The sequence below is a fragment of the Leopardus geoffroyi genome, chromosome A1, assembly GCF_018350155.1.
Source record: "Leopardus geoffroyi isolate Oge1 chromosome A1, O.geoffroyi_Oge1_pat1.0, whole genome shotgun sequence".
Classification (NCBI taxonomy): Eukaryota; Metazoa; Chordata; class Mammalia; order Carnivora; family Felidae; genus Leopardus; species Leopardus geoffroyi.
The window spans coordinates 107,949,489-107,972,791 of NC_059326.1; positions in this window are offsets into that span (position 1 = coordinate 107,949,489).

Genomic DNA, 23,303 nt, shown 5'->3' on the forward strand with positions numbered 1-23,303 from the left:
AAATCTGATAGCAAATTCTTGGCTTGGATTTTTTTTTTTTTTGGCTTGGATTTCTTATGAAAACTTCCTGTAAAGTAAATTTTAAAAGATCTACGCAATCTATTACTCTTCATGCTGTATGAACATAAATAATCAAACCAGATCTAATGAGACTGGACTTATTTTATGATTGTACATAATCTTACTTTTATTATCTTCTATTGAAAGGGTATAAACTATAGAGAGGAATTTAATGTTTCAGTAGAAAACTATAGCTCGCCCTTGTGGGTTATCAGATTTGAGTCCTGTTCATTGTCTTTGAGTGATTATGCACCTCTATATAAATCACATGATTTTGTTACGTACCTACACATTACATTCAATCCTGTCATCTTTCACAAATTGGTAGTCCTTACCAAATTTTAAATGTTTGCAGTTTCCTTCAATATCTGAGTACAACTCTACTAACTTATGCTTCCAACTTTTTCTGGCCCTCCTGACTTTGGCATCACTGAAAACTATAAAGTCTGACTGCCCAGATCCTTTTGGGATTCCATATCATTTCATAGCTGGCCTTTTCCCCCAGGATCTGAAGAAGCCTTGCAAGCTGAAGCTGGATTGCTTGAAGCTTATGCCAGAGCTGATCATGTGTGGGCACACTTTGTACCTAGACCTGCTGCTGGGTGGGCCACTCAGAACACTCACTGGAACCTCCATTCTCTGCTGCAGGAAATAGCCATGACTATGGACAATCTTACCAAAATATTTCTTATGTCACACCAAAAACATTGAGACTGCAAATGAAGAATCCATTGGATTACCACTGCCATCCTTACTCCACTGTCTGAACACATTTCAAGCCCATTGTCTAGAGATCTTCTCAACTTGCTGAGCTCTGGTCTTAGAAACTGAGTTTAAAGTCTGTCCCAACCACTAATCTTTGTTTTTCTTTTTATTTCTATAGGAATCCCCCTCATTAAATGCCCAATTGCTTGTGCCATCCAGCAAAACTTTCTGTTGCCAAGACTCAGCAGATAGTTCAATTAGTCCTTCAACAACAGAAATGTTCTTTAAAAAAATTTTTTTTAATGTTTATTCATCTTTGAGAGAGACAGAGACAGAGACAGAGAGACAGAGCATGAATGGGGTAGGGGCAGAGAGAGAGGGAGACACAGAATCCAAGACAGGGTCCAGGCTCACAGAGCCCAACTTGGGGCTTAAACTCACAAACCATGAGATCATGACCTGATTTCGACATCAGAAGCATAACCGACTGAGCCACCCAGGCACCCAAGAACAGAATTGTTCTTCAACTGGTTACCCTTGGATGAAAGAGGGGAGTGACCAAGATGATCTTAGCGTTCTCCTCAGCTTGACCAAATGTTAGGCAGGTTCCTTTCTGTCTCTAGGTCTCTGACCTGTCTTTCCTTCGAGTGTTTACTTCACTTAAATTATTCTCTGTCCTTTTAAGATGTAATTTTTTTTTTAAGCCTCTTGTCAATCTTGCAGTATAGGACTTTCTTAAGGACCTGGGAGCCATCCCTTTTGAAAAGTCATCAAATCATCAGTGATAATAGTGCCCCTATCATTCAATTTCTCTGGGAGAATAGAAGCCTAACTTCAATGGGTGCCTTGATCCAAGTTGTAAAACTACCTCCTGTCACAAAGATAGGAGAAAGTTTATCCTTCCTTTGAGTAAGTTCCATTGGCAAACACAGGGAACATATGTTCTCCTGCTCATCCCAGCTTTGAAAAACTCTTCTGACTTTTGCTTCAGTAGAGTTCAGACCAGTTTTGGGTTTTTTCTGTGTTGGTAATAACCTTGAATGAAGTTTTCCTTGCCTATTTAACTTTGTCAGTTTTTGCTTTGACAAAATGAAACCCGCAAGACCTTTCAGTGGTCCTCAGATGACCTTGGATCATCTGATATTTATATATCAAATATATAAATTATTTTGGACCTACACATCTAAAGTTTAAAATTATACAAACTAAAGGCAATAAACATGTTTAATCCAGGGCACCTGGGTGGCTCAGTTGATTGAGCATCCATCTTTGGCTCAGGTCATGATCTCACAGTTTGCAGGTTTGAGCCCCCCATTGGGCTCTGTGCTGACAGCTCAGAGCCTGGAGCCTGCTTTGGATTTTCTGTCTCCCTCTCTCTCTCTGCCCCTCTCCCACTCATTCTCTGTCTCTCTCTCTCAAAAATAAATAAAAACACTTTTAAAAAACGCTTAATTCATATGGCTCATGATGCAGGTAAATATTTTTTCACTTACCTATGCTCCCATGTTACTGGATAGATTGTTATTTTGCAATCCAAGCAGAATTCTTTGAAATTTCACCAAAAATATTTGTATTACCCTATTCCCTGAGGTAATGACCTTAGGATTTCTGAAATCCAGAATGCTGCTCTCTCATAAGCAGCAGCACCCACCTGGGTTCCTGAAAGTCTTATTGACGCTACGGCTTTGATCACCTACCTGGACTCCTATCTTAGCTAGTTACAAAGGCATATATATAAGCTCTGAGCATTCCATTTACTCTTTCTTTTAAAGCTTAACCTGAGGAAGATTCATGAAATCAGTTTCATGGTTTACGCCAGCAAAATATAAAGGATGAGGAGAGGGCAAGTGGAATGATGCAAGACAGAGCAGCAGGGGAACATATATCCTACAAAGGAATATATTTACTTCAAATCAGTTCACTTTACAATTTTTTCCACTCCACGGTAAAAGTTTTATGCCCCCCTTCCCTTAACACCTGGGCATAATTTCTTTTCCTTAGGGGTGAACTGATTGTGTAAAATGTGTCATGAACAGTATTTGAACAATTTTCCATAAGAAACTATTTCTGAAACTTCCATGATAACATATTCATTGCCTGTTTTTAGTGTTTTATTGTCTTCTGTAATGCTTAATTTTTCTACCCTTATGCCATATTTTAAATTTTTTACTTTCTCTAGTCCATCTTCTGAATGCAAGCTATTTTACTTTTCTTAGTTATATTAATTGAATCCTAAAATTTGAAGCGCGTTTTTCATAAATGTCTAGTATAAATGTCAATTTAGTATTTCCACATAGTTTCAAAGGAAAGACCACATGATCAAAGCTATGAAAGAATTTCAGCATAATCAGACCATAAATGCCATTCGAATAAGGCAGAAAGGCAGCTGCAGTGATTTATTCCTCTGAAGCTGAAAGTCTTCACATAATTCAACAGGTATAGAGAGAAATCCTTAAAGGTCTATTTTGTTTCCCTTGTGGCATTATTTCTTAAATTACACAAACTATTTAAGCAATTATTCATTATTTCTTTGCAGCCATTTTCATCTTCGCAATTGACTTGTCTCATAATTTCATGACTCAATGCATTTTAATGGCTTTTCATGACCTACACGCTAAAGAGTCAAACTACGTTTCCATTTTGAAATAAAGGACATGCTTTCAGAAATATTAAAAGGAAAAAGCAAAAACAAATGATTTTTCATTGGTTAGCACATTGCTTTTTCCTAAACATGTTTGATCTCGGTCTCTCCCTACCTCCTCTCCTATTTTCTTATAATACCTATTTATACTCTGCTGTGATAGTATTCTAAAGAACACACTTCTGGAATGGCTAAAATCAGAAACTTAAGAAACGAGTGTTGGCAAGGATGTGAAAGAAAAGAAACCCTCATGCTCTTTTAGTAGGAATGCAAACTGGTGCAATCACTGTACAAGATAGTAGGGAGTAGGGTATTTGCCAAAAAATACAAAAACACTAACTTGAAGAGATATATGTATATAGACCTATGTTTATTGCAGCATTATTTACAATAGCCAAACTATGGAAGCAGCCCAAGTGTTCATCAATAAATGAATAGATAAAGGAGATGTGGTATATATATACAATGGAATATTACTCAGCCGTAAAAAAAAGAAGGAAATCTTGCCATATGCCACAACATGGATGGGTCTGGAAAGTATAATAGAAGTGAAATAAGCCAATCAGAGAAAAATAAATACCATATGATTTCACTCATATGTGGAATTTAAGAAACAAAACAAACAAAGGGAGGGGTGCCTGGGTAGCTCAGTCAGTTGAGCATCTGACTGCGGCTCAGGTCATGATCTCATGGCTTGTGAGTTCAAGCCCCGCGTCGGGCTCTGTGCTGACAGCTCAGAGCCTGGAGCCTGTTTTGGATTCTGTGTCCCTCTCTCGCTCTACCCCTCCCTCGCTCATGTTCTGTCTCTTTCTCTCTCAAGAATAAATAAAACGTTTAAAAAATTTGTTTTGAAATTTTTTAAAAAACAAAGGGAAAAAGAGAAACCAAAAAACAGACTCTTAACTAGAAAACAAACTGATGGTTACCAGAGGGGTGGTGGGTGGGCAGATGGATGAAATAGGTGATCCCAGGATATTAGGAGTGCAATTGTCTTGATGAACACTGAGTAATGTATGGAACTGTTGGATCACTATATTGTACACCTGAAACTAATACAGCATTGTATGCTAATGACCCTGGAATTAAAACTACCAAATAGACCCAAAAAAAACCCACATTTCTAGAAACAGTGAATGAGATAGACTCAGTGAAAAAATGGAATGGCCTTTAGAAATATGTTAAAAGTATATAATTTAAGTTTAAAATTCTGTACTACAGGACGGCATTACAGCCGAGGTGGTAAAGAGACACAAGCACACACTGCATTTGTTCTGAATCCTCAGGGCATCTGCACTTTACCGGGTAAGTGGAAGTTCAGAATTAGATCCTCAGCTTTGTATGTTCAGTTGTTTAATTTTATCAATTGTAGTCCTGCTCTGTGAAAATGAGTCATATAACCAAACTAATGTGATATCGATTTATAAGGTGATTTATTCATCTTAACCAATGATATATCTTTCTAGTTCACAGAAGTGTTTTATATAACACAACATTTCCCATAATCTTTCTTCTATCCTTGACAAAAGAATTTCTTTATTGAAGGATCTGTCAGAGATTTTGATTTCATTTATTGTACTGTGATTTTCCAGGAGAAAGTTCAAATATTTAATGACAGGAGTTTTATGGGATAGACTAGAAAATGTCTTCTGACAACATTCGGGAGTTAGAGAAGGCACCGATGCAGACCTTTCTTCTGATCTTTAACAGTGGAATTGAACCTGAAATCAGAGACCTAATCAGAAAGCAGAAAACAGAATGGGAATTGGTCCTGCAACACCTGGTGAGACATTCTGAAAGGTTCCAGAACAAGAGAGGGCCTTAACGAATAAACTTACATAGCCTTACAGATACAAAACGTGCATAGCCCACTTCCTAACAGATCACCTATTAACAAGAACACTTGTAAATGTTATCAATAAAAAGTACTCTTAAAAAATATTAATGCATCTTACAAAAGAAAACTGAGGCAAAGAAAAATCCCTCACTTCATATCAACGAGAATACTCCAAGAATGGCTAAAGCACCCAGTATACTGCCTTCACCTTAAACACTCAAAGCAAATTAACTATAAATATAGATGGTAATCTTCATCAGTTTATGGTAGATACTACCACTCTTCTTTCTACCTTAAAGCCTGACATCTTTGTTCAATCTCTTCCTTGGAGTAAACATACCACACAGGTGGTAGGTATTTTAAATAATCTACAGACTCCCTTTATCCTAGTCCCTCATTATAATTCTTGGGCCCTTGACTGAAAAATATTTCTTTCTGCTCTGTGATACTGCTCCTTTAATAGGGACAGACTTGCTTTGCAAAAAAAGGAATTGTAACATTCAGTGTTCGGACTATTTCTAGAGGTTTCTAAGGACTCTTGTATTCATAATCAAGTGTAAGTGCTCTGCATATACCTTTATCTTCTCGATTATATTTAATCACTCTTGTCCATCCATAATGACCCTATTTCTCTTTTCCTCTGTGTGATCATTGTTAGAAGAAACTTATTTTAATGCCATTTTTAGATTGTCTTAAACAGTAGGCACTACTCTTAATCTTACTGACTGCTGAAAATGCCATCTATCCCCGGATCTCCATGATAAAAACCTCTGGGTGGGGGGCACCTGGGTGGCTCAGTCGGTTGAGCATCCGACTTTGGCTCAGGTCATGATGTCAACAGTTTGTGAGTTGGAGCCCCATGTCAGTTCTGCGCTGGTAACAGAGAGATCCTTCAGATCCTCTGTCCCTCTCTCTGTCTGCCTCTCGCTCTCTCTCTCTCTCTCTCTCTCAAAGATAAATAAATAAAACAAAAGAAATATATGTATATTTTAAAACCTCTGGGAAATTCACATCTCATCAAATAAGACCACAGGGAATTATAGCCAATGGCATTTCAATGGACAAATTCATTTCAGTGGACAAATGACCTTAAAAATGAACCTGTGACTTTGATGGCTCTCTCCTCCCCCCAAAACACTAATTATTACAACTGATCAATTAGAGGTGATTTTAAATCTGAATTCAACAGCATTCATTGGATGATGAGCCAAAAACTTGCCAATTACAAGACACTAATAGAGATCCAAATATGTAACCAAGCTAATGTAAGGCCTTGGTTCTGGTCTCATTTTGAAATACCTTTTTTTTTCCCATGCCCTTACCAGCCACTTACTGCTTTTACATCTAGGACTTGTGGTCAATTTTGCCTCTAATATGTCATGTGTTTTAGGAATAGTATTCTGAAATATAATTTTGTAAATCATTAAATCTGGAAGTTCCAACTTACACATGACCTCCCAAATGTGGCTACTTTTGACTGTTCAGGCACTCTACCTGGAAGAATTACCAACTCAGTGTTTATACAATCAAAGCGGTGTTCCCAATGGTGAGAATCTCACAAATAAAAGACGAAAGAATCTTATCACCAACTCTGGCAGAAGTTATTAATGATACCACCTCTTTTGTAGATGGACTACCGGTCATTCTCAACTTACTGGTATGAGCGGCTTTAAGTTTCTTGTTGGCTAGTCATGGTGGCATCTTTGCCATCGCTAATATTTCTCTGAGGGTTGGTAGGTTAGAAGCTTACTCTGCCATACCAAAGGACACTCCTGGAATAGATAGGATATGGATTGGAGAGGTCTAGATAGATTATTTTTCTGTATCGTTGTCCCTTATATACCTGAAATTCTTTCCACACTGCATAGGAATGACTCTACATGTAGAATAAAAACTGTTTATGTGTTTGTCTATATGTCAGTTTTTTATTTGGCTTCTTACTCTGTTCCATTGATCAATTCATCAATCCTTGTTTAATATCACACTGTCGCATTTTCTGCATCCTTGCAACAAGTCTTATATCTGAAAGCAAAATATCTCAAGTTTCATCCCCCTTCAGAATTATCTTAGTTATATTTGGCCCTTTGCATTTCCATGTACATTTTGGAATGAGCTTTTTAATTTCTATTTTTAAAAATCTTACCCTGATTTTTATTAGGACTACACTTAATCTATAGATCTAGATGAGGGTTATTGGGAGATTTAAATCTCTCAATTGATACACCTGGTTTATTCATCTAAGTCTTATGTTGTTTTTTTGTTTTGTTTTACTACATAATTTCATTTTTTAAAATTTTTTAATGTTTATTTATTTTTGAAAGAGAGAGAGCAGGCGAGGGCAGAGAGAGAGGAAGACAGAATCTGAAGCAGGCTCCGAGCTCCAGCTGTCAGCACAGAGCCGGATATGGGGCTTGAACTCGCAAACCACAAGATCATGACCTGAGCTGAAGTCAGATGCTTAACTGACTGAGCCACCCAGGTGCCCCTTACTATATAACTTCTGTCTGCAACAGGTTGCCTTTATTTTCCTTTTTGTTTAATTATTTTTATGTCTTTCAATAAGCTTTTAAAAAAACTAATTAGAAGTTCTGAACAAGTGGGTTGACTCATTGAGGTTAACTTTTCTGGTAGAGTGATCAGGTAGGTTATTTTCTAAGAAACTCTGATATATGGTATTTTTAGATATTTTCTTTAGCTCATCAGTTTTCTAAATAGAAGGCTTTTATTTTCTCTTTGGAGGGTAAAGTTTTGTCCACCAGAGGGCTGCAGAGTGAATGAAGGAAGTTGGGGATCTCAATATACAGTCTGCACAAGACCACTTAACCTATCTACTTTTGTTTCTGCACCCGTGCCTTTAACTTTGCCTATGTTCTCCAGAGTAAATGCCCTGGGTTTTATTTTCTCCACTCCTGAATTATCATGGGTAGGGTAGAATCTGTTGCCCAGAAACATATATTGGTGAGTGGGTTTAGAAATATCATTTTTATATAGTTTTCATCAAATCAATATTATTTCATATTCTCTTTGGCATCCATTTCAGAGGTACTTAGTACTGCCAGTTCCTAAGTCTTTAAATATTCTGCAGTGAAAATCAGATCAGGCCTCAGTTTTTGCCAATTATTGACTTAGTATTCAGTTCTTTATTCTGCTAAGTTGCTTACCATGTATTCATCTCTTTTCTAGCTTCTAAAATTTCACGTATGTTTTCCTTTTTTTCTGTTCTCACTGCTCTTGTGGCTTAATGTTTTAAAATCCCTTACTCTAGGTTTAGTTACATGTAGAAGGAATGGAATTTGATACCTTTGTTCAATTAGCCATCTTACTTTGGAATTTGATATCTCTGTTTCAGGGATGTTCCTAATTCTTACTGAGATGTATTTAACATCCCATTTATACCAACATCATGTTTACAAATAGACATTTAAATTAGCTGTATTCTAATACTGTGTGTTACACATCATCTGTATTTTAATGATCCTTATGTTATTTTATTTTTTAGATTTTTAAAGTTTATTTTTGAGAGGGAGACAGAGAGAGTGAGTGGGGGAGGGGCAGAGAGCGAGGGAGAGGGAGGATCTCAAGCAGGCTCCCCACTGTCACTATGGAGCCCGAAGTGGGGCTCAAACTCACGAACCATGAGATCATGACCTAAGCTAAAACCAAGAGTCAGACGCTTAACTAACTGAGCCACCCAGGAGCCCTGATCCTTATACTATTTTAAGGGGACAATTTCTGACCTTTTTCTAAATTTCAGATATTGTCATTTTGGGCTAGCATTTACTTCTTAGTTTTTATTTGTATTATTACCATTATTTGGATGCTTACCACAAAGTGTAGGTACCGTCTGTCACCATACACCACCACTACAACACCATTGACTACATTCCCTGTGCTGTACTTTTCATCCCCGTGACTTACTCATTTTATAAGTGGAAGCCTGTATCTCCCACTGTCTTTCACCCATTTTACCTCCAGCAACCATCAATTTTTTCTCTGTATTTATAGGTCTGATTCTGCTTTTGTTTGTAAGTTCATTCATTTGTTTTGTTTTTCAGATTCCACGTATGAGTGAAATCATATGGTTTTTGTCTTTCTCTGTCTGCCCCATTTCACTTAGTATAATACCCTCTAAGTCCATTCATGTCACAGATGGCAAGTTCATGTCCTTGCTATGGCTGTATAATGTCCTCGCTATGGCTTTGTAATGTATATATGTATATACATATATATACATATATATGTATATATATATGTGTATATCTGTATATGTATGTATATTATGATATCCTTATCATAAGGATATATATGTATATATGTATACTATATCATAAGGATATATATGTATATTATGTATATTATGATATCCTTATCATAAGGATATATATATTCATCTATTGATGAACATTTAAGTTGCTTCCGTTTCCTGGTTATTGTAAATAATGCTGCATTGTACATGGGGGTGCATATATCTTTTTGAATTCATGTTTTTATTTTCTTTGGGTAAATACCCAGTAATAGATTTAGTAGATCATATGGTACTTCTATTTTTAATTTTTTGAGAAAACTCTACACTGTTTTTCATAGTGGTTGCACCAATTTACATTCCCACCAACAATGTACAAGGGTTCCTTTTTCTCCACATCCTCACCCACATTTGCTATTTCTTGTCTTTTTGATTTTAGCCATTCTGACAGATGTAAGGTGATATCTCTTTGTGGTTTTGATTTGTATTTCCCTGATGATGAGTGATATTGAGTGAGAGATTTCGTGTGTCTGTTGGCCATCTAGATGTCTTCTTTGGAAAAATGTCCATTTAGGTCCTCTGCCATTTTTTAATTAAATTACTTGAAAAACAGATATTATTTTTGAAGTAAACAAGCAATTGATCAAGCTCTGGTTATTTATATTATATATACCTAACAAGAGTGTATTTATCACATCGAGCTCTAGTTTTCCAATACTAATATTGTCTTATTTAATAAGGCAATTTTATTTTTGTTGTAAATTGATGTTATATTTACATAAGTGGAATCCTTTTGCCTTTTAATCAGTAATTCTCTATCTGTATTCTCCACACCCTCAGCTTACAATCATCCATATCAGCGTTATAAAAGTTTTTTTAACAAATGATGATATAGAGGTCCCAACAGGTGCTGTTGATGTTCATTTGCTAAGTAGCAGGAAGCGTGACTTTTCTGTCTTACCATTCAGGACTTCTTTTCACTGCACAAATCCACTTCCTCTAAATTAGTTTTGTGAGAGTTTTCAGATTCCCATTTTTATGGGGAAAGATATGTATAGTATATATAAAGCTTTTGGAGCCACTTAGGTGGTTCAGTCAGTTAAGTGTCTGACTCTTGATTTTGGCTCAGGTCATGATATCATGATCATGAGATTGAGCCCCTTGTCAGGCTCCACTCTGGGTGTAGAACCTGCTTAAAATTCTCTCTCATCTCTCTCTCTTCCTCTGCCCCTCCCTCACTCACATGCTCTCCCTCGCTCTCTCTCTCACTCTCAAAAAAAAAAAAAAAAAAGAAAAAAGGAAGGAATAAAGAAAGAAAGAAAGAAAAAGGAAGAAAGAAAAAAGGTTTGCCTGTCTGAGACTGAACTTTTCAAGAAATTTTTCTTTCACATCAATTATTTGCCCCACTGTTACTTTTCTGGGTACTGTGGCATTAGTATTAAATAAGATAACCAAGGTCGGGGCGCCTGGGTGGCTCAGTCAGTTAAGCCTCTGACTTCTGCTCAGGTCATGATCTCATAGTTCGTGGCTTTGAACCTCACGTCGGGCTCTGCTCTGACAGCTCAGAGCCTGGAACCTGCTTCAGATTCTGTGTCTCCTTTTGTCTCTGCCCCTCCCCCACTTGTGCTCTGTCTCTCTCTATCAAAAATAAATAAATGTAAAAATAATTTTTAAGATAACCAAGGTCCCTGTTTTTCTCATGTGGATACCTGGTTGTATAGTATAGTATAGAAAGCATAGAAGTAACAAATCGGCAAGATAGTTTTAGATGGAGGTAAGAGGTGGGTATTGTCAATTTTAGGATGGTCATGGACATCCTTTTTCAGGAGCTGAAGAAAGTCTTGAAACTGTAGTTGTTGTAATGGAGTACCGCCTAAATACCCCCTTCTATCAGGAATGAATCATTACTCTCTCAGCTCCTGAAAGTTTTGCCTGGTAACAGCCCTCACCTGAGTCCCTCTCTAGCGAATATTCACAGCTGAAAAAGACTGTTTCCCTAAGATTATACCCTTTTCCCAGGACAGTTCTTACCCAATGACTGGTTGATATGAAACTATAGAGATTCAGCCACCTTGGCCCAATTCAGGGCGCAATTCCAGAGCTCTTATATTACAATGTTTTTTAAGTTTATTTATTTATTTGAGAGAGAGAGAGTGCACACGCACACGCAAGCACTCAAGTGGGGGAGGGGCAGGAGAGAGAGGGAGAGGGAATCCCAAGCAGGCTCTGTACTGTAACTGGGGAGCCTTACACGAGATTCAATCTTATGAAGAAAGACATCATGACCTAAGCCAAAATCAAGAGTCTGATGCTTAACTGACTGAGTGTTCCTAGGGATCTTTTTTTTTACAATTTGGCCAATTTTTTAGAATTGGCTGAGGCCTGCATTGCAACTATATTACAGTTCAACTTCTCCCTCTGCTTAAGCCTACTTGTTTTACTCCTCCCACCGGTATGGATCCCAAGTGTTCCCAGTATACTTTGTGCATATAAATCTCCATCTCAGAATCAAGATCCCAGGAAACCTGATCTCTGACAGTGAACCATTGTTCCATCAGTAAGAAAGAAAAACACCTTTAGCAACACCGTCGATATAAAGGCGCTGAGGTGGAAATAAACTTGTCATGGCTAGAGCATGATGGTGAGGGTTCTGGCAGGACCCAGAACACAGGGCCATTCAGGCCAAGGTACAGAGTCTGGAATTTATCTTAAATAAAATAGGAAATTAGATAGTTTTAAGAAAAAAAAGTATAATGATCAAAAGATAAAAGATCACTTTTCTATGTGGAGAATGGATTATATCAAGGGTGAGGTGAAGGGTGGCCTTAAAATCAGGGAGACCAGTTAGGCAGCTATTATAGACATCTAGAAAAAAAAAAAAAGATGATATAAGTTGGATTATGATCGTAGTTTGGGACAAAGAGGAAAATGGACAAATTCAAGAGGCATCTTGGGAGTAGATTCCATAGAATGTGCTACTGTACTAAATGTGGAGGGTGATAAATGAAGAAAATAAAAGGATGACTACTAGCTTTTAGTCCTTGCAACTGGGTGGATGGTGCTACCATTTATTATAATGATGGAGCACAGTAGAAAAGTGTAAACTGGAAAGGAAATAAATTAAGAATCTTTTGTAGACATGTTATATTTGAGGTGATTTTAGACACTTGCATGTATGAATACAGATCTTCAGAGAAAGGGCTGGACTTTCTGTCGATTTCTTTCTTATATATGATTTACTGGTGATTTGTGATTTGCTGACTTGTTAAGTATTAACAGAAAGAGAACAGATTTTTCATATTCTGGCACCCAAACTGTATCTCCTGTTTTTCCCCAAACCAAAGAAACAGCTTCACAGTTTTGATAAATCAGATGGAATGCTACCCAGAAATGCAAAATCATATGAGCACATAAGCACAAGGAGTTTGGCAATAATGTATGACAAGGCAAAGTTAAAAAAAGAAAAGAAGCCCATCACACACTTACTATTTGCCTAAAACCAGTTTTCTATATCCTTTAGTACAGAATCAATATAGAGTTATATGAAAACTCTAGCAGCAAATATCATACTGAGTTTCAGGCAAATCCACTGTCATGAGATCTAGACTTATAAAGTGAGAGTCATTATTTTTTGTCCTGGAGGAAAAACAAAAAAAGAAAAGTCCCCAAAATCTATATCCATCAGATAAGTTTAGAATTGGTCTTTGCCTTCTTTCTTCCTACCACATTTATTTCTTTTAGGAATATGTAAACCATGAAATTTGTGTTAGTAACTTCAAGTTGAAAGCAACTAACTTATGACTGAGACTTAACCTTATAACCACTGGACCTTTTAAATAAATCCCAATCTACATTGTGAAAATGCATTTACTCATTCCTCCTATAGATAAAGAACAGAAATGAGTATAGTGGCTTTCCCTACCCTTTTACTGTCTAGGATTTTACTGTCTTTATACATCCAGATTTTTGTGGTCACTCACACCAGGCTTTGGCATACACTAAGAGCTAAGCACAGTCCCTGAGCCATAGCTATAACCCAAGCCCTTCCTCCAGCCTGATTCCAACACATTAGAGGGCTAGGATACTTCTATGGAGGGCTGCTGATCTAGGTGATAGAGATAAACATATAAATAATTATCTTAAAGTGTTAAAAGTTCAAGGACATTGTAACCAAAACCAATAGTGTCTCCCACTCCAGCCCACTAAGGAGTATCTGGCATGTCCCTCCTCTCCCTGTCATCCCAGTCCTATTATGCAGAAACACATAATAAATGAGGGTGAGGAAGTAAGGCATCTGATAGAGAACTAATGCATGGAAGCATCTGTGGGGCTGTCAGAGTGATAGAGAAGGAAGAGAATGAGAACATGGCTAGTTTAAACAGTGGTCCTGTGAGTTTTGAATTGGATCTCCCTTCATGTTCTTTGAGAGGCATAGGCAAAGGTTCAAATTAATTTTAATTACTTCTGTCTGATTCATCACTTCTTTGAATGTGGCAGCATGCTGAGATTGGTCAACATGGAGCATTTGGAGTCACTCAGATTATAAGAGTACTCCATATGGAAGGTATAGGACATGATGAGGAGAATTGGTTGAGAGGAAAAGTCCAGAGGTGTAAGTCAGGTTTGCAGGCATGACCAGTAGCAGAAGCAAAGAACGTGAAGATAGGACTCAGCTTCATGGTTCATGGCTCAGGCCAGACACAGAGAAAGAGACGGCAGAATAATGACTTTCAAGCCCAGCACGATCAGGCACTGTTCTTTTCCCCACCTTCTCTTTAGAAAATACATATGTGAGCGTACGTGTTCTGAGGACAGTCCAGCCTTAGCAAGAAGCAAAGCCACCTAGAAAATGGGACAGTGACACTGTTAAATATAGGCGAGACTAACCTATGCAGATTTGATGGCCCTAATGTTTTAACTAAAACATTTGTAAGCCTGACAGGATAATGTAAGATTTTATTTTTCTTTTGGAGAAATAACCACTCTCAGTAAAATACCAAAAACTTTTCTTGCTCTCATTGATGAAGTAAGAAGAAGCAAGAATTCTGTCTCTAGAGGAGTTCTAAAACTGCGAAAATAGGATCCCGGGCGTCTGTCCCAGCTTCATTTTATGGCACTAGGAGACTAAGAAAATCTTCTTCCTCCTCTCTTTGGCTCATTTCACCAGCGCTGAGCCTTTCTGAAAGCCAGCCCTTTCTACTTTTGTCCAATAATACTGCTTTATGCTCAGCTGACAAATTAAGGCCATTTTTTTTCCCTCCTTGGGATTTTTTTGCTGCAGGTTCCCTATAATTTTAAAATTACATTCTTCTGGGTTGCGGGGGGTGGAGGTGGGAATTATATTATATCCTTCTAACTCACATTTATCTTTCATTTTCATGAGACAACATTTACTCGCACTTTACTCCACACCCATTTACACAAGCCAAAAACCTTGTCTCTCTCTTTCATTGCACCTTTTCAGTAAGGATGGTGATTTAACCGGCTAAATATCTCAGATTCATCCCCCTGCCACCACAGCCTTGGGTTAGGCCTTCACCACTTCTGTTGTGAATCGCTGCTACACATGAGGGAGTGCTCATTTCTGCAGCCTCTGTCATGTCACTGCCCAGATTAAAATTCTGTAACGCCCCTTCCCTACCCTACAGGATAAAATCTCAGCTCTGAGACAAGGCGGACAAGGTCTTTTCGGCCTGGTCCCAGTTGACCATTCCTGCATCTTCTTCTCCCTCTTCTACACACACTCGCCACTGTGAGTCAATAATACGGAAGCTCTGGAAACTTGCCAGACGCACCACATGCCTTCCTAGGGGCCGTGCTATTGTACGTGTTCTTCCCAATTCCCAAGGTGCCCGACCTCAATTGTCTGCCTCAGATGGCAGTTTGAAACGGCTCCTCATTACCCAGGTAGATATAGGAGTTTCCTCTTGAACTCCTCTCACCTCTCGTCCACTCTTCTGTTATAGCACTTGTCACCCTGCATTGTCGTGATCCGATTGTGAACCCGAGTTCTTATTACACTGTGACCTCCTTTGTGGCACAAACAGCCTGATGGTGACATATGTGTAGAATGAGTAAATAAACGAAGCTGAAAAGGGATCACTTGGAACACAGAAAGGCAGTTTTATCACAGGCTCAAAGCCGCAGTTCACAGTCCCCAGAGATGATCAGTAGCTCCTCAGAGTGATGGCTTAGAGTTGTCCTTTGTCTTTCAGGAACAAAATCTAGGCGGACAGTCTTTGACATGAAGTTCGATTTGGCTCTTTTTCAAGTCTACTATATCATTTTCACACACTCTTGTTCCTTGCTCATATTTTCAAGTCCCATTTTTTTGAAAACTTTTTTAGGGGGCGCACAAAGGTGCTTTTATTATAGGGAGAGCACCCGTGGGCAGAAATAGCTGCACTGGGCTTTTGAGGAGTAACTGATTATATAATTTTTAGTTAGCGGCAGTTAGCAATAAACTTAAGTCTCTAAGGAATGTGTGCATGTTAAAAGCAAGGTCTCCAAGCCTTTGGAGGGCTAGCTATTGTTAAGATTGCTTTTAGTCTTTAATGAAACATCAATAATAAGGCAGCCATGATTTAAAAAGCTTCTAATAAAAATATATCTTGTCTCTTGTACCTGCTGTAGCAATAAAGATAGATGCTCTCGGTCACCAGGATTGGGCAGTTTTTCAGGCTAAACAATTCCCAGGATCTCCTTTCAATTTGTTTTTGGCTTCTGTAGATTCTTTACCTTCTTGCCATCTCGGCACCTAGTTAATATGATGGTTGTTATGTATTATTAAGAGCTTATTATTTAGCTTTTGTAGTCTTTTCATTAGCTGAATCCTTCGAATATCTAAGTGACAAGCTTGCCTTCCATTTATCCCTAAACCAGACCCAGAATTTCCTGACTGTAGGACACACACATGACACAGGCTGAGGCAATCTTAGTCTCCAGTTTCTCTGGGCCAGTGATTGGTCCAGAAGGAGCATGTGCCCCAAGTGGAGACAGAGACTTTCCCTGGGATTTTTCTAACCAGGGCCAATAGGGGAGAGAGATTTCTTCCTTTCCTTGGTTTTGAGCAGCGAGGATGTAGGAAATCAGAATTTCCAGCACTGGTTTTTTCCACTGACATGGGACAAAAGCCTGTTTGCTATAGGAGAGATTGAAGGCAAGCAGAGATCAGCAAAAATTTGAAATGGGTTGAAAAAGAGTGATAGAAAAGAGAACACTTTGGAAGTGTCAGGCTTCCAGTTCTGATTGCTAAGATCTTTGGAGCTTCATGAGTTCCTGGATTACTTCCTTTGATTCTGTGACAAATCTAAATGTCCTTCTAATAAATTCCTTGGTATGCTTAATTTAGTTTAAGTTGGATTTCTAGTACCTTTAGCCAACTCCTTCTAATAAAGTATCATTTTTTTTTTGCTCTGAATATATGTAATATTATAAACACTCAGTATTTTTACTGATACTCACAGAATGTTTTTTGTTCTTTTGTTATCTGAAGACCACTGTCTCTTTCAAATGGAGTACTGACTGGCCACACTGCTGTAGCATTACAGCATGGAATGTGGTCACACCTTTGAGGTAGCTGAAGATGATATGGGAGTTATTTATTCACCCTGGCCTAAACCAGCACCTGGCTTTTGTTTTTCTTAAAGATTTTTAAAATATTTATTTATTTTTGGTAAAGTGCAAGTGGCAGAGGGGCGTAGAGAGAGAAACAGAGGATCTGAAGCAGGCTCTGTGCTGACAGGCTTACAGCAGCGAGCCTAATGTGAAGCTCAAACTCACAAACCATGAGATCCTGACCTGAGCCACTCAACCGACTGAGCCACTCAGGTGCCCCTAAAGATTTTATCTTTAAGTAATCTCTATACCCAACTTGGGGCTCAAACTTACAACCCTGAGATCAAGAGTCACATGCTCTGACAACTGAGCCAACCAGGTGCACCAGCACTCTATTTTTTTAAAACGAAAATAATGGGATGGCAAAGTTCTTAACAAAATCAATGGTGGTAGAGTTTGTATCAGTCAGTGTCCAATCAGTAGACAGAGACCACAGAGTAATTAAATAGGAAATTTTTAATACAATTATTAACTTGTAACAGGAGATTATAGTAACAGGGAATTGCCTACTAAGGGAGAGAACTTTAAAAATACAGCAGTAGCAGATATAAGGATTCAAGACTTGTGGAGCGCCTCGGTGTCTCAGTCGGTTAAGATCTGACTCTCGGTTTCAGCTTAGGTCATGATCTTGCAATTTCATGAGTTCAAGCCCCACATCAGGCTTGTACTGGTAGTGTGGAGCCTACTTGGGATTCTCTCTCTCCCTCTCTCTGCCCCTCCCTCACTCACAATGTCTCTGTCTCTCTCAAACTAAATAAATAAACTTAAAAAGAAAAAAAAAAGGATTCAAGACTTGAATGTAAGACCTGAAACCATAAAACTCCAAGAAGAAAACATAGAGGATAAGCTCCTTGACATTGGACTTGCATTGATGTTTTGGGTTTGACCCCATAGGCAAAAGCAACAAAAACAAAAATAAGTAAGTAAGACTACATCAAATTTAAAAGTTTCTGCACAGCAAAAAAAAAAAAAAAATTAACAAAATAAATAGTCTCAAAGAGATATATGCACCTCCTTGCTCATTGCAGCATTATTTACAATAGCCAACACATGGAAACAGCCTTAGTGTCCCTTGACAGATGAATGGATGGATAGAAAATGTGGCATATATATACACAGTGAAATATTATTCAGCCAAAAAAAAGGGTGTGTGTGTGTGGGGGGGGGGGAATCCTGTCATTTGCAATTACAGGTTGGACCTGAGGGCATTATGCTAAGTGAAACAAGTCAGATTGAGACAGACAGACAAGTACTGTATGATCTCACTCATATGTGTAATCTAAAAAAGAAGGAGGAGGAGGAGGAGGAGGAGGAGGAGGAGGAGGAGAGGTAGAAGGAGAAGGAGAAGAAAGAAGAAGAAGAAAGAAGAAGAAGAAGAAGAAGGAGGAGGAGGAGGAGGAGAAGGAGGAGGAGGAGGAGGGAAGATTGGGAGGCTCAGTTAAGCATCTGATCTCATGGTTTATGAGATCGAGCCCCAAGTGGGGCTCTGTGCTGACAGCACAAAGCCTGCTTGAGATTCTCTCTCTCCCTCTCTCTCTCTGCCCCTCCCCTGCACTCTTGCTCACTCCCTCACTTATAAATAAACATTTAATTTATTTAAAAACAAGAAGAAGTGGGGCGCCTGGGTGGCTCAGTCGGTTGGGCGGCCGACTTCGGCTCAGGTCATGATCTCACGGTCCGTGGGTTCGAGCCCTGCGTCAGGCTCTGTGCTGACAGCTCAGAGCCTGGAGCCTGTTTCGGATTCTGTGTCTCCCTCTCTCTGACCCTGCCCCGTTCATGCTGTGTCTCTCTTTGTCTCAAAAATAAATAAACGTTAAAAAATTTTTTTTGAAAAAAAATAAAAACAAGAAGAAGGAAAAGAAAAAGCAATTAGATTTGCAGTTACAAGAGATAGAGGGAAGGGGAGGAAGAATTGGATCAAGATAGTCAAAAGCTACAAACTTCTAGTTGCAAGTAGGAAGAATATAATGTACAATATGAGGAGAGTAAATCCTAGGAGTTCTCATCACATGGGAAAAAAACATGTTCTTTCTTTTTCCCTTTTTTTGTATCTCTATGAGATAATGGATATTAACTAAATTTATTATGATAATCATTTTACAATATAGTCCTATACTGTATGCCTTAAATTATTACAATGTTATATGTCAATTACATCTCAATAAAACTGGAAGAAAAAGAGTAAACATTTTTTTTAAATGTTAAAATGATTTTTTCTAAGACTCAGGGGGACTTGAGGCTACTTAGAAACTTCTGTTTGCAATTTCGGGATATATACATATATGTCAGGAATGAAAGACACAGATTTTTTTTAAAGGCTCAGCCAACCAAAATAAAACTCTAAACTGTAACACAGTATATGTCTAAGATGCCTTTTACTGAGAAAGTGTCTCCAAGAACATGTGAATATTATTGAATGGAGAGGAACTGGAAGGCCCACAGGGTAAGGCAAGCAAGGCAGTATTGACCCAAGAAATAACACAAGGCTTGATTTGCAGGGGGTTACGCAAGGTTCTCAGTGGGCACCACAGGGAGAAAGGCTGGCTTGATCATCATGATGGAAAGGGGTTGAAATGAAAAAAGAAAAGAACCACTGAACAATTTGTGAGTGAAACAGTCTGACCATCAGTCTGGAAGGTGTTGGCTGTGTGAAATTGCTAGTCGGGTGAGGAATGGGGTTTTGCATAAGTCTAGCAACACATTTTGCATAAATGTCTGTATTTTACATAAACTCCTTTACAAGAGAATGCACTTCTGATCCTTGTAGAGAAAGAAAGAGGAACCGTAGAGCTGATGATCCTAAACAAGAACCTCAAATTTCCATCACTCTCAATCAGTGGTTCTCAGCCAGGGATGATTTTATTCCTGTGAAATTAATGGAAATGTCTGGAGGTATTTTTGGTTACCACAAATGGAGGAGGAGTGATACTGGCATCTAGTGGGAAGAGGCCAGAGATGCTGCTAAATATCCTATAATTCATCGGACACCTGCAACAACATAGCATTATCTGGACCCAGATGTCAATAATGCCAAGCTTGAGAAACCCCACTTCAAATAACCTATTTGAGGAAGTGATTATTTATTTACTTTTCCTGATAGTTTATATAGCTTAAGCTAATTGCATTGGAACCCAACTTGGGAAAGAAATGAAAAATATATTTTATGCCATCCTTCAAATCTGTGGGAGAGCAAATTGTCCTGTAATAGAATTTTACTGCATTAAGCATTGTTGCAGTCCATAAAGGCTAACCAACTGGTCCTGTGTGTGTGTGTGTGTGTGTGTGTGTGTGTGTGTGTGTGAGAGAGAGAGAGAGAGAGAGAGAGAAAGATTTGAGGTTAATAGTACAAAAATATTGCATGAAAAAACAATTTGAGGTTTCATAATTTGTTGTGGGTAAGTTATGGCTTGGATGATAAATCTACTGATAATTTTGGTTTGATTGTCTTAACATTTCTTAGAGCCCATGACAGGTCAGGATAATATTTCCAAGGAAGCCTAAAATTAATAAAATTTATTCCTTGAATTACAAGGTCTTTGGTTTTTGTTTTCCTTCTTCTTTTCAAGTATGGAACTAGGATATTTTTTTTCCCAGTGCACATGCTCAAGTCTCCTTCTTTGATGGGTAATTTTCACCTCAAAAACATCAAAAGGTTTTCCCACCCCGTCTACAACCAGAAAATTTGTAACCTATGTTTTCAGAGACTTTGAAATATAAACTACATCCAGCTGTAAGAGCAGCATAGAAATGGGTTGATTACAGTTTGAAAAATCAAGCTAGACCAACACAATCTCTGGCCAAGAAATTTATTTGATTCAACCATCCCATTGGTATCATGAGCTATTAAAAAATGAAGAGTCTCCCTGGCTGCAGAGTAAGTATACTGATTCCCCACTTCCTTCAATTTCTGGAGACTTCTCAGAAATGTAAATGCACAGAGGAAGAAAATATAATAAATGTGTTCCCTTGGTGAGAGTGAAGGAAAAGTTCAGCAATAAATAACTCAGTGAGTTCATTGTAAATTCTTGAAACCTCTCTTCCAGCATCATATTCTTTTAAATGCAAACTCAAAGCAAAAAAAAAAAAAAAGAAAAAAGTTCATCTCAGGTTTGTCTTTTATGACAGCACTGTGGGAGGATTAATAAATGTTGTGAGATTTTTCCTGAAGAATAAAGGCACTTTACACAGTGAATAAAAATAGTTTAAAAGATACAAATACCATTTCGTCAACAGAAGTTTTGAATTTCCCCTAAGGTGAGTAGAGAGATAAAGGAGACAGCTAGGGTGACTAGTTAGTTGTTTAATTGTATTATTCCCCAAACATGAATGGCAGTTCAAGGGATCAGTTTTCACTATTAACTGACACTATACTTTCTCAATCTTCATCCTCCCCATTTCTAATATCTTCTCCCCTCTAACGAACTTGATGCTTGAGAAGTAAACCTGGGAAAGCTTGCCACAGCTATTCACATATATTCTGCACCTAGATTTTTGAGGTGTACTGTCGTAGACTCTGGGTCTGGAGTTCTCTCTTGTCCAGTAAGAGAGCGGGATGCAGGATTAAAAATGTGAGGGAGGCTAATGTCCGGGGGGAGACAAGAGCCCCGAGTAAAGGTCCTTGCTCTGTTTTCGTTAGGATCAGAAGGCTTACAAATGTGGTGATGGGCATGCACAAAGAGACAATGAAATCATGAACATTAACTCATGGGCGTGAGGAAAAGGGGGTTTTGAGGATATGCAGTGTTAGGGGTTGGGTTAATACAAAACAAAATCCTGGCACCAGGCAGAAGGTTGTTTACAGCAGATGGAGGCACAACCTCTATTTACCTAAACTGGTCTAGGGAACAAAGACAGAGCATTCTACCTCAGGTTCAACAAGGCACCTTTATTTGCTAATTAGCTCCACTCTGGGCAGCTTCACCCCACAGCGGTCTATAGCCTGTATTTACCTGTTTACCTAATTTGGTCCTTCCTTGCTGTGAAAGCAGCTTTCTGCTATTGTACTAAGTTGGGGGCTGTTTCCTCCCTGAATACCTAATCTTATTTACCTCATTTTGGATGTTTTCATCCTGAGATTCCCTATTCCTATACCTTTGTCCTATACAGGGACCTTGCCCCACTTTGCCTATAACTGGGGGACTTTGCCCCATTTACCTAACCTTATTTACCTACTCTTGTTTACCAAAACTTGGGTGTGTACATCCTATGGTTTTCTAATTCTTTATGCCTTGTTAACCCATCTGTGCAAGCTCAGGGAATTCCTAAGCTTATTCCCCACAGTGTACAGCACAGAGAAGGTTTCAGAACCACTGGTCCACATGATGGTTGTGCCCTGTGCTCTGTGTCCTGGGATCCTTGTGAACATTACCATCTGTACTGAGCCTCTGTGTCAGATAGAATAAGGCTTACTAGTTGATACTGTGTGATTTAAGCCTGTAGTCTTAAATGAAGGACCCCTGGAGCTGTTTTCTTCTTTTATTTTCTTTATCATTTTTTGTCATTAAAACCTACCTAAAACTCTCTTTGGCCTCAGGGAACTTGTACTTACTTATCTTGGGATGCAGCTGCAGCTGATCTCTAATTGTCTATATTTTCTCCTTCAGAATATTTACTAACATGTACCATTTAAACTTCTATGTAAACCTTCCCAGGATATTTTTAAGCACATAACTCATTTACTTGGGAATTATTCCAAATTCTATAGAACCCAGTAAGATCTGATAGTGTATGACTTAGGTTGTTCTTAGAGCTGAAAGCCTCAATTATCTAAAACATCTTTGAAGCTCCAATATACTGTTTTATTGTATATCTGTCTCTTCTTTAATCTTTCTTGAAATTGATATATCTGGATTCATTAACTTTTTCCCACTCAGGAGAAAAATGAATTAGATAAAGTTGGAGAAGGAGTGACTGAGTGATATAAGCAAGGTGAATAGAACCCATATAGACAACTGAGACTTTTTTGTATACATATATATTTTTTCTTTCCACTGAGATTATTTTTAATGAGCAAGCACTTGACAAGCATATAGTGAGTCCACGGGGTATGTAGACATATTTTTTCTTTCAATATAATCCATATGCCATAAAATCCACCTTTTTAAAGTATACTGTTCAGGGGCACCTGAATGGCTCGGTAGGTTAAACTTCTGACTTCAGCTCAGGTCATGATCTCACAGTTCATGAGTTCAAGGCCTGTGTCG